Source organism: Aegilops tauschii, chromosome 2, assembly GCF_002575655.3.
Source record: "Aegilops tauschii subsp. strangulata cultivar AL8/78 chromosome 2, Aet v6.0, whole genome shotgun sequence".
NCBI classification, from domain to species: domain Eukaryota; kingdom Viridiplantae; phylum Streptophyta; class Magnoliopsida; order Poales; family Poaceae; genus Aegilops; species Aegilops tauschii.
In genome coordinates, this window is record NC_053036.3 from 101,905,983 (window position 1) to 101,917,154 (window position 11,172).

Consider the following 11,172-nt stretch of genomic DNA (forward strand, 5'->3'; position numbering starts at 1 on the left):
CATTTTTGTGGCCACATGTTTCATCCTCCTTTATTAGCCAGTAATTGATTCCTTTTTTTCCTCTGTTTAAACAAGGATATCTATTCAACTTGTTGCTATTGCGACATTTTGCTTCACTACGCGAAACACTTTGCTTGATTTCAGTGCAACTGCACAAAACGAGATTGGATTTCCTATTCGTGTTGGCAGATTCGTATTTTATCTTGTCCGTCTCAAGAAAGGTCAGTACAGGCCTTCATCCACATGATTGTGTAGTGTGCTTTGAGATGTTGTGCTACTTGTATTGGTACTGTTTTAAATAAATGTTGAATTGAAGCTATTGTATTGCTGTCTTTGCCCATTAAATAGTGAACAAAAATGGGACCAACCCAGACATGATGCTTGTTGCTTTGTTAAAACAAACTCTGCATCACCCCCTTTATAAGTAGATGGAAGCACATACTGTTGTTGCGCCCTCTCTCCCCTGGAACTGTTTATGCTTTTCGTTAATCTAATGCCGCTGGTAAAATTAAGCAATGCCACTCTCAGAATTAATTAACTACTGAATCTTAGTTAAAGACTGCAACACTTGTTAGGAATGGTACTATCCTGCTTTGTAGTTCTTTCTACATGTTTAACCAAGGTATTGTTAAGATAATGTCTCTGTTAAAATGAATCAGTTGCATTGTTTTAGGAATGGTACTTTTCTGCTTTGTCCTTCTTTATACATGTTGAAACAAGGCATTGTTAAGATAATGTCTCAGTCAATATGAATGAATCACACCGATGGAGAATTACTACTCTCCTGCTTTGTTTCCCATTAAGATAAAGTAGATCAGTAGATGCTTTTCTTCCGGGAGTACAAGTCATCAACCGTTATTTCTCAATAATTGTTTCCCTTATACCTATTATTGCTTACAGGGATATCAAAATTAAAGCTCGGTTTTATTCCGACTTCGATTTTAGTTGAACTGCACAAAAGGAGCCAATGTGTCCAAGGCAAACTGCTGCATTACTGGGTCCAGTTGATCGTTCCACTTTGCAGAAAGAAGCAGTCACTGTTTGCGCTACATTACAGAAGGAATGACCGAGAAGCTTTACAGAGTATTATTAGACACCGGTGACATGACTAGTCTGCAGAGACCATTAGCAATTTAACAACACGTGGAGTGCCCTGGGCAAAAAGTGCCCAAACAAGTACAAGAAGCTACGACAGGACTCCACGATCATAGGCATTACATATTTTGAATGGGAAAAGCTTGTCAAAATTTAATCATTGATGTTAGCAAGAAGACGTTAGTTTAATATATTGGGATTGGAAAACCTTGTCAAAATTTGCTCATTGATGTTAGCCAGAAGACATGCATTTGATATTTTTGAGTGGGACGCCCTTGCTATGAGCAGCGTCGAGTGTTTTTTCCTATTCCTGTGTTCAGTTTAGAAGTAAATAGTTACTCTGCTGAGATATTCCTGTGTTAAGAGTTTGTTCTGAATATTGTCTATGTAATGCCAGGCCTTGTGTTTGATTGCAAAGTTGAGCTTGGAATGTTGTGGCATGCGGCATCACGAGCTGTTCACCGTGCCTCCTGAGAATAATGCTTCGTATTGTTTTGCATGTCGATCTAATGCCAGTGACTTGCTTGTTAAGAAGATCATCCTCTTCTGTTGTTTCCGTGCTTAAGAAGTTCATCATCTGATGTTTCATTCATAGCCTATACGACAAGTCGGGTAGGTTAGACGTGAAACCATATGATCTTCTGACCAACTCATGATATTAGGCCGTGATTGGATCGTCGTTTTCCAACCAAAACCGCTTGTAAAACTGACGCTTCTAAAGTAAAGCAGATGGTCTCGGGCGAAGGCGCTTGGTTGGTCGATTTCGACTAGTAAAATATCGGAAGTACTTCACTGTCACGACCGGTTTTTCAATAAAATAATTATTGAGAAACCAATCCCTGTTACGGACCAGCGAGGAAGAATTCCTTCTCACTAATAGACAATGTATTGGTCACAGAAGAAAAATACCAGGAGTACTAAATATAATACAAGGTTGAGCAGAGACTGCCCAACAATTTATTACATGCACGCCGATAAAACAATACGGCAGATAGGGTGGCAAACTACTAACTCATGATAAGAACGGTGGTGGAAATATCATCGCGAAGCGAGTGACATGATTCCAGAATACTACAACTCTTCGAGCGTCGGAGTGAGGCTCGAGAAGACTTATTGCGGGTGGCGGAAGCGTAAACGATACAAGTGACCAATATCCGGGATCGCGCAGGACTGACAGAGACTCCTCTAGGCGTCAGACGCGCTATCAAACTCTTCATCCAAGAGATCGCCTTCGTCAACATCTGGCCAAATCAACAAGCCAGGTGAGTACTATGAAAGTACTCGCAAGACAGTTCGGACATAAGGTATAACAAATGCAAACATGAAGCACATGAATAAGTTAACCAGTGCGATCAGACACAGAGATAATAAATACTGGGTGCCAAGCGAGGGTCTGAATGACGCCTCGAACGGAAACTGCAGAATACTAATGTGGGTGCCAAACGAGTGTCTGAAAGACTCCTCGAGAGGAAAATACGGAATAATAATACAGGTGCCAAACGAGTGTCTGAAAGACTCCTCGAGAGGAAAATGTGGAATAAAAATACAGGTGCCAAACGAGTGTCTGAAAGACTCCTCGAGAGGAAAATGCGGAATAAAAATACAGGTGCCAAACGAGTGTCTGAAAGACTCCTCGAGAGGAAAATGCAGAATAATAATGCCACAGTCGGGCGTCGGGGCGACACCACATAAAGGGCTTATAACAGAAAGTAAAGACAGTGCATGCCGCAGTCGGACGTCTGAGCGACGTCACATAAAGGGCTTATATCGAAGGTGAGAAACGAGTACACGCCACAGTCGGACGTCTGCGTGACGTTACATAAAGGGCTTATATCACAACTCATTAATACAATAGCTCGGAGACATAAATTATCACAAGCATGAGACACAAAATAAAGTTAGTCCATCAACTGGAATAACAATAAATCTGAGATTTTACCGCTTGAGCTTGTTCACCGGGGGCAAGATTTTCACACGGATAGATTTGGATGTAAAGTCTACATTACTGATCATGGATACGATGATTTGGAAAGAATTGACTCTGCAGAGTTTGTACTTAACCACAGCCAACGGATTTCAGTAGTCACGGGGACTAGTTCCGTCTACGGTGTTCTGGAAGGAACACGTCTAACCAGTACACACCCAATTTAACCATCCGAAGCCAGGGATCACCCTCGGCAACATTCAGGAAAAACCCTGAGTCGGGGAGGCTACAACCTCGCGTAGCATGGGATCAAATTTCTATACGCGCGCTATAAGGGGGTGCCCCCCCTCTCGGTCCCAACCGGAAACACCCATGCCCCCTGAACGAATGACTGGCTTTAATCCTGGGCCAAGGTACCATCATCCCGGCCTCTCTGTTTGGTGTGTACACGGAAAGAGGTTACCAACTTACTAAACCGTATCCTGGCAATGAGACATGTGGTAGCACGGAAAGGGGAAGGGACGATAACACGGCTCCAACCATATTAACGTCGGAAAAGTCGGATGACACAAGGCTGGCATGCTACAACAGTACCACCTTGCTGCCCTTCATGTCACCACATGATTAGGCCACCTCTCATCAGAGGTCATCGCAATTTTGGAACATGCGGGAAAAGATCGATAACGTGGCTCCAACCACGTTAACGTCGAAGAGAGTCGGATGACGCAAGGCTGGCATGCTACAACAGTACCACCTTGCTGCCCTTCATGTCACTACATGATTAGGCCACCTCTCATCAGAGGTCATCGCAACTTCGGAACAACCGGGTCGTTGCCTTACAAGCAACGAGGTATTTATCGACACTCACATGCCACGCTCAAACTTTCACATGAACAGGCAAAACATCTGCCATATCAAATGTTCAAACATGCTTGCCTGGTTCGGAGAAGTCGGAGTCTAGCTCGGCGAAGTTCGCGGCTCCGTCCCCTCTCCCGGAACCTACGGCAATCACGAAACGGGGTACTAACGTGAAAACCAACACATGCACAGAAACTTTGCCAAATATTTTTCAAATAAATCCCATAAAAAACTAGACAAAATTTGGAGATTGACAGAAAAAGAATCACTCAAAAATACCTTTTCATTAAAAAGTTATAAAGGTTTCTGTCCAGGGACCTTTCTGTAATGAAACTGAAAAGTTCCAGGGTTTTAACTGAGAAAACAGAAAACGCTTCGGCTGGGAATGCGCAAGCGCAAGGAGAAAACGCATTTTGCCCGAAGGCGCCAACAGAAAACGGTTCGGGGAAATAAAACAGAGGCTGACACGCGAGGCCCGCATGTCAGGTTTGAAAGCTCGCCGGCGCCCGAAGACGGCGGTGGACGCCTGCGTCGAACCACGGCGAGTTAGGAGAAACGGAGGGTACCAAGAGCTTCAGTGTCTTCTTCCGCGTCGGTGGGTGGTGGACTCGTCCAACGGGGAGCACCACGTCGACGGCGACACTATCTCCGGCGGACGGCGGTTCGGGTGAGGTTGGGGAACTCCGGTGGAGGGCTGCAAAGTACGAATTGAGGCGCGGGTCAGAACGGGTGATGCAAGGAGAAGCTACTGGCAAGAGAATGGGGGCTGCGGAGCACACATGGGGGCGAATCGGGCTGGATCCCGTGGCGGGTCGCGGCGGCCGGAGTCGAGGAAGGGGACCCCCTCGCGGCTCTTCCAGTGGCTGGGCGTGCTCTAGGGGAAGTGTAGGGCTGGTGGGTGCTCGAGTTGAAGCTCGGGACCTCTATTTATAGGCAGATCGACGGGGTGGCCGTGAACGGAGAATCTCCGGCGAGCGATTACGGCGGAGCAGTGGGTTGGCAGAGGGTTTGAGCGGTCGGGCAGCATCAGTGGATGTTACGGGACTCGTTTTGCAGCTAAACGGAGCTGGCCCTGGCGTAATGGCATCTGCCCCTGGTGAGGTGACCGCACGGGCTCAACGGCGGCAGAGAGCGCGCTCCGCGCCCTGCGGTTCACGACGAGAGCGGCAGCGCATTCGGGGGAGTGGACGGCCACGCGGCGGTCTCCGGTGGTTTGGGCGGTGCTGCGTGGAGTCGGCGGCTGTGTCTCTCGCTGGCGTCCGCAAAGCCGCCGCCGGCGTCGGTCACGGGGCGGCGCACCTTCTGCTGCTCGTCGCCGACGCCCACAAGATGCCAGGCACTCGTGCGGTGCAGGAACAAGAGGGCGAGGACGGGGAGCAAGGCGACGCGAGGGTACTGGCGAGATCGACGCCCGTTTCTGAAGAAAACGACAGCAGCCACTTGACTGAACTCTGAACTTACTGAATCTTGACAGTGACCAAGCATTGCAGGTGTTCGACAGTAGGTTTTGGTAAAGAGATAAATTTTTCTGGAGCTGTAACTTGGTGAGATGATCACTCAAAGCACCCAGGGGCTGCATGAATTTACTTGGAATTTTTGGAGAAAGTTTTGAATGAATTTCACCAAATTTGGCAAATCTGGTCCAAACTTGCAGCTGATGTAGTTTGAAATTTTTGAACTGGCGACCAGTGGATCTTCATGGTTCTAGGTTGAGGGTTCAAAGGACTAGGAGGGGAAAGAAGTTTGGGGCCAAAAATCAAAACAGACAATGGGGTTCCTTTGTAAATCTCCAAGTGGTAGAATAGAAGACAGAAAATATTTGAATAGAATTTGAATGGAAAATAAATACATGGGGAGGTTCAACTTGCTGGATTTGATGTAAATCATGATCCAGAGGTGAGGGAGTGTTTAGGAGAGAGGATTTGCACTTATGCCATGGCAAGAAGGAATAGTTGAAAGTGGCAAAGTACTTTCCAAAAGCCATAGTGCAAATTCAAGAAAAGGTTTTCAAAATTTATTCTCTCAAATGAAAAGCATTTTGTCTTGAGCCCAAATGAAGAGCAAGAACTCCCCAGGTCAAAGGCAGATCTTGGGTGAATTCAAATAAAATTTTTGCCATAAAGAAAAATATTTGAGAGTGAGAGTTCTCTTGAAGAAAATTTTTAAATCACTCCCTTCAAGTCAAATAAAAATCTTTTTGAAAAATTCAATAGAAACTTGGGTGTCACAACACCTACCCCCTTAGGAAAAATCTCGTCCTCGAGATTTCTGCTGATCCTCAAATAGATATGGATACTCTGCTCGGAGGAAATCTTCCCTTTCCCATGTGGCTTCATCCTCAGTGTGGTTGCTCCACTGGACCCTGAAATTTTTTGTCGTTTTCTGACGGGTCCTCCGTTCAGACTCTTCTAAAATCTTTACTAGCCTTTCTCTATAGGTGAGATCTGGTTGCATATCAATGTCCTCATGAGGTACATGTTTCTCCGGGTTACTCACACATTTCCTCAACTGCGAGACGTGGAATACGTCATGGACGTCTGACAGCTCCTTGGGTAGGTCTAGCTGGTAGGCTACCGTGCCTCTTCGTGCCTTCACACAAAATGGTCCAATAAATCTTGGGGCTAGCTTCCCCTTAATTTTGAACCGTTGCAGACCCCTCATAGGAGATACTCGGAGGTATACGGAATCACCAGGTTCAAAGCTGACCTCACGATGCTTCTGATCATAGTAGCTCTTTTGTTGGCTCTGTGCTGTCTTGAGTCTGTCCCTGATTTGTTTAACTTTTTCCTCGGCCTCCTTAAGCATATCTGGGCCGAAGATACGGCTGTCACCTGTTTCTGACCAATTCAATGGGGTACGACACCTCCGTCCGTACAATGCTTCAAAGGGTGCCATTTGCAAACTGGTTTGGTAACTGTTGTTGTACGCAAATTCGGCATACGGCAAACTCTCTTCCCAACTGGATCCATAGGTGAGCACACAGGCTCTTAGCATATCCTCTAGGATTTGGTTTACACGTTCTGTTTGTCCATCTGTCTGAGGGTGGTATGCTGTACTGAAAGCTAGTTGCGTGCCCAGAGCTTGTTGTAGGTGATCCCAAAATTTGGAGACGAATTGGGTGCCTCGGTCTGATTTTATAGTCTTTGGGACTCCGTGCAAGCAAACTATATGGGAGAGATAGAGTTTTGCCAGTCTTTGTGTGGAGTAGGTAGTCTTCACGGGAATGAAGTGAGCAACCTTGGTTAGTCGGTCTGTGATGACCCAGATGGCGTCATTTCCACGCTGTGATCGGGGTAATCCGACAATGAAGTCCATTCCGATTTCATCCCATTTCCACTCCGGTATCCTGTTAGGCTGGAGTAGCCCTGCTGGCTTTTGGTGCTCGGCGTTGATGCGCTGACATGAATCGCAACAAGCAACGAATGTGGCTATATCTCTTTTCATACCGTGCCACCAAAATCTTTCCTGAATGTCCTTGTACATTTTGGTTCCTCCAGGATGTATCGAGTATGGAGCGGTGTGGCTCTCCGTCAAGATCTGTTGCTTGAGTTCCTCAATGTTAGGTACGCATAGTCTGTCCCTGTACCATAATGTTCCTTCACTGTCCGTGACGAATTCTGAAGTCTTACTATGGTTCATTTTCTTCTTTATGCCTTCGATACTGGGATGTCCCTGTTGAGCCTTCTTGATTTGTTCCACTAGGGTGGGTTGTATCTCCAGGTTCGATATGGTGCCCTCAGAGACTAACATCATGTTGAGCCGAGTGAACTCTCGCTGAAACTCAGGCCTCAAGTTTTGCTGACCGTCACTGTCCGGGCTGGGGTTTTGGCTAAGGGCATCGGCCACTACATTTGCTTTCCCTGGGTGGTAGTGGATGCCGACGTCATAGTCTTTGACCAGTTCCAACCAGCGTCGTTGGCGTAAATTCAGCTCTGGCTGTGTGAAGATATATTTGAGGCTCTTATGGTCCGTATATATTTCACAGCGATTTCCCAACAGAAAGTGCCTCCACTCCTTGAGTGCATGTATAACTGCTGCTAGTTCCAAGTCATGTGTTGGGTAATTTTCCTCATGTTTTCGCAGCTGTCTGGAGGCATATGCGACAACTTTGCCATCCTGCATTAGCACACATACGAGACCTTTTCGGGACGCGTCACAATACACCTCAAAGCTCTTGTGTATGTCTGGTACGGTTAAGACTGGTGCGGTTGTTAGCTTCTTCTTGAGTTCTTGGAAGCTCTGCTCACATGCTTCCGTCCATACGAATTTCTTGTCCTTCTTGAGTAACTGTGTTATAGGTTTTGCCACAGTGGAGAATCCTTCAATAAACCTCCTGTAATACCCGGCCATCCCTAGGAAACTCCGCACATCTGTAACATTCGCGGGTGGCTTCCAGTCTAGTATGGCCTTAACTTTTTCTGGGTCTACGGCCACGCCTTCTTGGTTCAAAATATGGCCCAAGAAACCAACTTGTCTTAGCCAAAATTCGCATTTGCTAAATTTGGCGTACAACTGATGTTTCCTCAATTCTCCCAAAACCACTCTACGGTGCTCAGCATGCTCTTCGGGTGTCCTTGAGTAAACCAGAATATCGTCAATGAATACCACCACAAATTTGTCCATGAATTTCATGAATACTTTGTTCATGAGGTGGACGAAATATGCGGGGGCGTTTGTTAGTCCAAACGGCATCACCGTAAACTCGTATAACCCATATCTGGAAGTGAATGCTGTCTTGGGGATATCCTCTGTTCGTACCTTCAGTTGATGGTATCCTGATCTCAAATCAATCTTTGAAAATACTTTAGCTTGTGCGAGCTGGTCAAACAAATCATTTATCCGTGGCATCGGGTATTTGTTTTTGATGGTGACCATATTGAGGGCTCGATAGTCTATGCATAGTCTCAGTGTCCCATCCTTCTTCTTGGCGAACAATACGGGCGAACCCCATGGTGAGGAGCTGGCTCGTATAAACCCCTTGTCCAGTAATTCCTTTATCTGCTTCTTCAACTCCACCAATTCTGAGGGTGCCATTCTATACGGCTTCTTATAAATGGGAGCGGTGCCAGGTGCTAATTCAATGCTGAATTCGATCTCTCGGTCTGGTGGCATACCTGGTAGTTCTTCCGGGAACACATCAGGGAACTCGCATACCACTGGCACTTTTCTTAATTCTGCGATGTCCATCCTGTTCAGTTTTGGTTTCTGTGATCGTGGCCTTTCTTGAGCGGAAACTCTTATTGTCTTGCCGTGATGGTGAGTGAGAATCACTGTCCGATTGAAACAGTCGATGAATCCTTTGTTGGTGGTTAACCAGTCCATTCCTAAAATGACATCCAGTCCTTTACTTTCCAACACGATGAGATTCGCGTGGAATGGTAGTCCTTCGAACTCAATGACCACTCCCTGGCAGTAACCCTGAGCAATTTGCTTATTTCCGGGGGACTTGATGATCATAGATTTTTCCAAGGGGAGTATCGGAAAACCATGTTGCGAAACAAAACTCTTCGAGACGAACGAATGGGAAGCTCCAGAATCAAACAAAACCGTGGCAGGTACTGTGTTGACAGGGAATGTACCGAGCACGATGTCTGGGGCATTCTGCGCTTCTTCCCTGGTCACATGGTTCAAGTGACCCTTCCTGTGGTTGTTGCTGGGATTGAAGTTGTTGCGCTTGGGGGCTGGATTGTTTCCACCATTGTTCGGCTTGGGTGCCGAGTCTCTTGGCTTCGGGCACTGTTTAGCATAATGCCCTTGTTGACCACAAGCATAGCAGGTGACCCCTGGACGGTATGTGAACTCCTTGTCTCTGGCATGAAATTGTCCGACGGGTCTTTGCTAGGTAGCCGTGGATCTCCTCGTGTCTGTCCTTGGGACCTCAGTCTTGCCTCGGTTGCTGCAGGCAAGAGTCGTCTTGTCCCTCTTCCGCTTGCGGATATCTTCCAGACTACGACGCTCATTCTCCAGGGTGATGGCCTTGTCCACCAGCGTCTTAAAATCCGGAAAGGTGTGTACAATCAGTTGGCATCTTAATGCTGGTGCCAGGCCGTCCATGAATTTTTCCATCTTCTTGTTTTCTGTCATGTGCTCGTCGTAGGCATAACGAGACAGTTGGGTAAACTGGCCGTTGTATTCTGTGATGGTCATGCCTCTTTGCTTCAGGTCATCAAACTCTCTCTTCTTGATCTTTAGGATGCTCCTGGGAATGTGTGCCCCACGGAAGCCTTCCTTGAATTCTTCCCAGGTGATGTTGTGTTCCCTGGGGTGCATGTGTAGGAAGTTTTCCCACCATGCTGCGGCTGCTCCAGTAAGGTAGTGTGGTGCATAAAGCACCTTCTCATGATATGAGCATTGAGCGATAATCAGTTTCCTTTCAATCTCGCGAAGCCAATCATCGGCTTCCAGTGGCCTGTCGGTGTGAGCAAAAGTTGAGGGGCGAGTCTTCTGTAACTCAGATAACTTGGAATGTGGTTGATAGGGTTCACGGTGATTTCCCATGTTTATGACATGGTTCATCATCTCCTGGTGATGTTGCTGGCTTTGCTCGAAGAGACGGCATACTTGAGATAGTGCCGCTTCGCTGTCCTGTTGGCTGGACTGACCCTGAGTGAAATTGTTGCTGGTCTGTGTTCCGTAAACCTCTTCTGGCTGATTGGGCATAGAGCGAGTCCAAGGGCGAGACATTTTTCCAGTCTGGGGTATCATTTGCAAAACCCATGAGAAAAAAAACTGCGTAGCGCAGGAAAACTCTTACAAAGGCAAAAATCAAAAAGGCTTCTAGGTTTTCAAAGAAACACAAATGATTTTCACGGAGAAGAAGTGCTTAACACAAATCTTACATGCGAAAGCAAACACAAGATACAGCACTCAGGTTGTGCGTACACATTCCTGACATGTTATTAAAAACTAGCGTACTACTCCGGAAGGCAGCAAACACACCAATACAAACTAGCGTACAGATAAAAACAACACATCATACAAGCAGGCATAACACGCGGCTACTCGGTGCTCTCAGTCGGAGATGGTGAAGATCTCCTTCCCCTTGCCGATGGCAAGGCTCAGCGGTCCAGGAGAATCAACCTCCTCCTCTCTAGCTGGTTCCTGGCGTGCGACGCTGCGCTGCGGTGATGGTGCGGGGGCGACTGGCGGTAGAGCGCGTGCGGCAGGCGGTGCGGCTCTGACTGGAGTAGGAGCGATGACTCGGTCGAACTCCTCAGTGGTAGGCAGACGGCGAGCAGTGGCCAAAACGGCCGGTGCATACGAGGCTGAAGACGAGACGAATGTCAGAGGCGGCG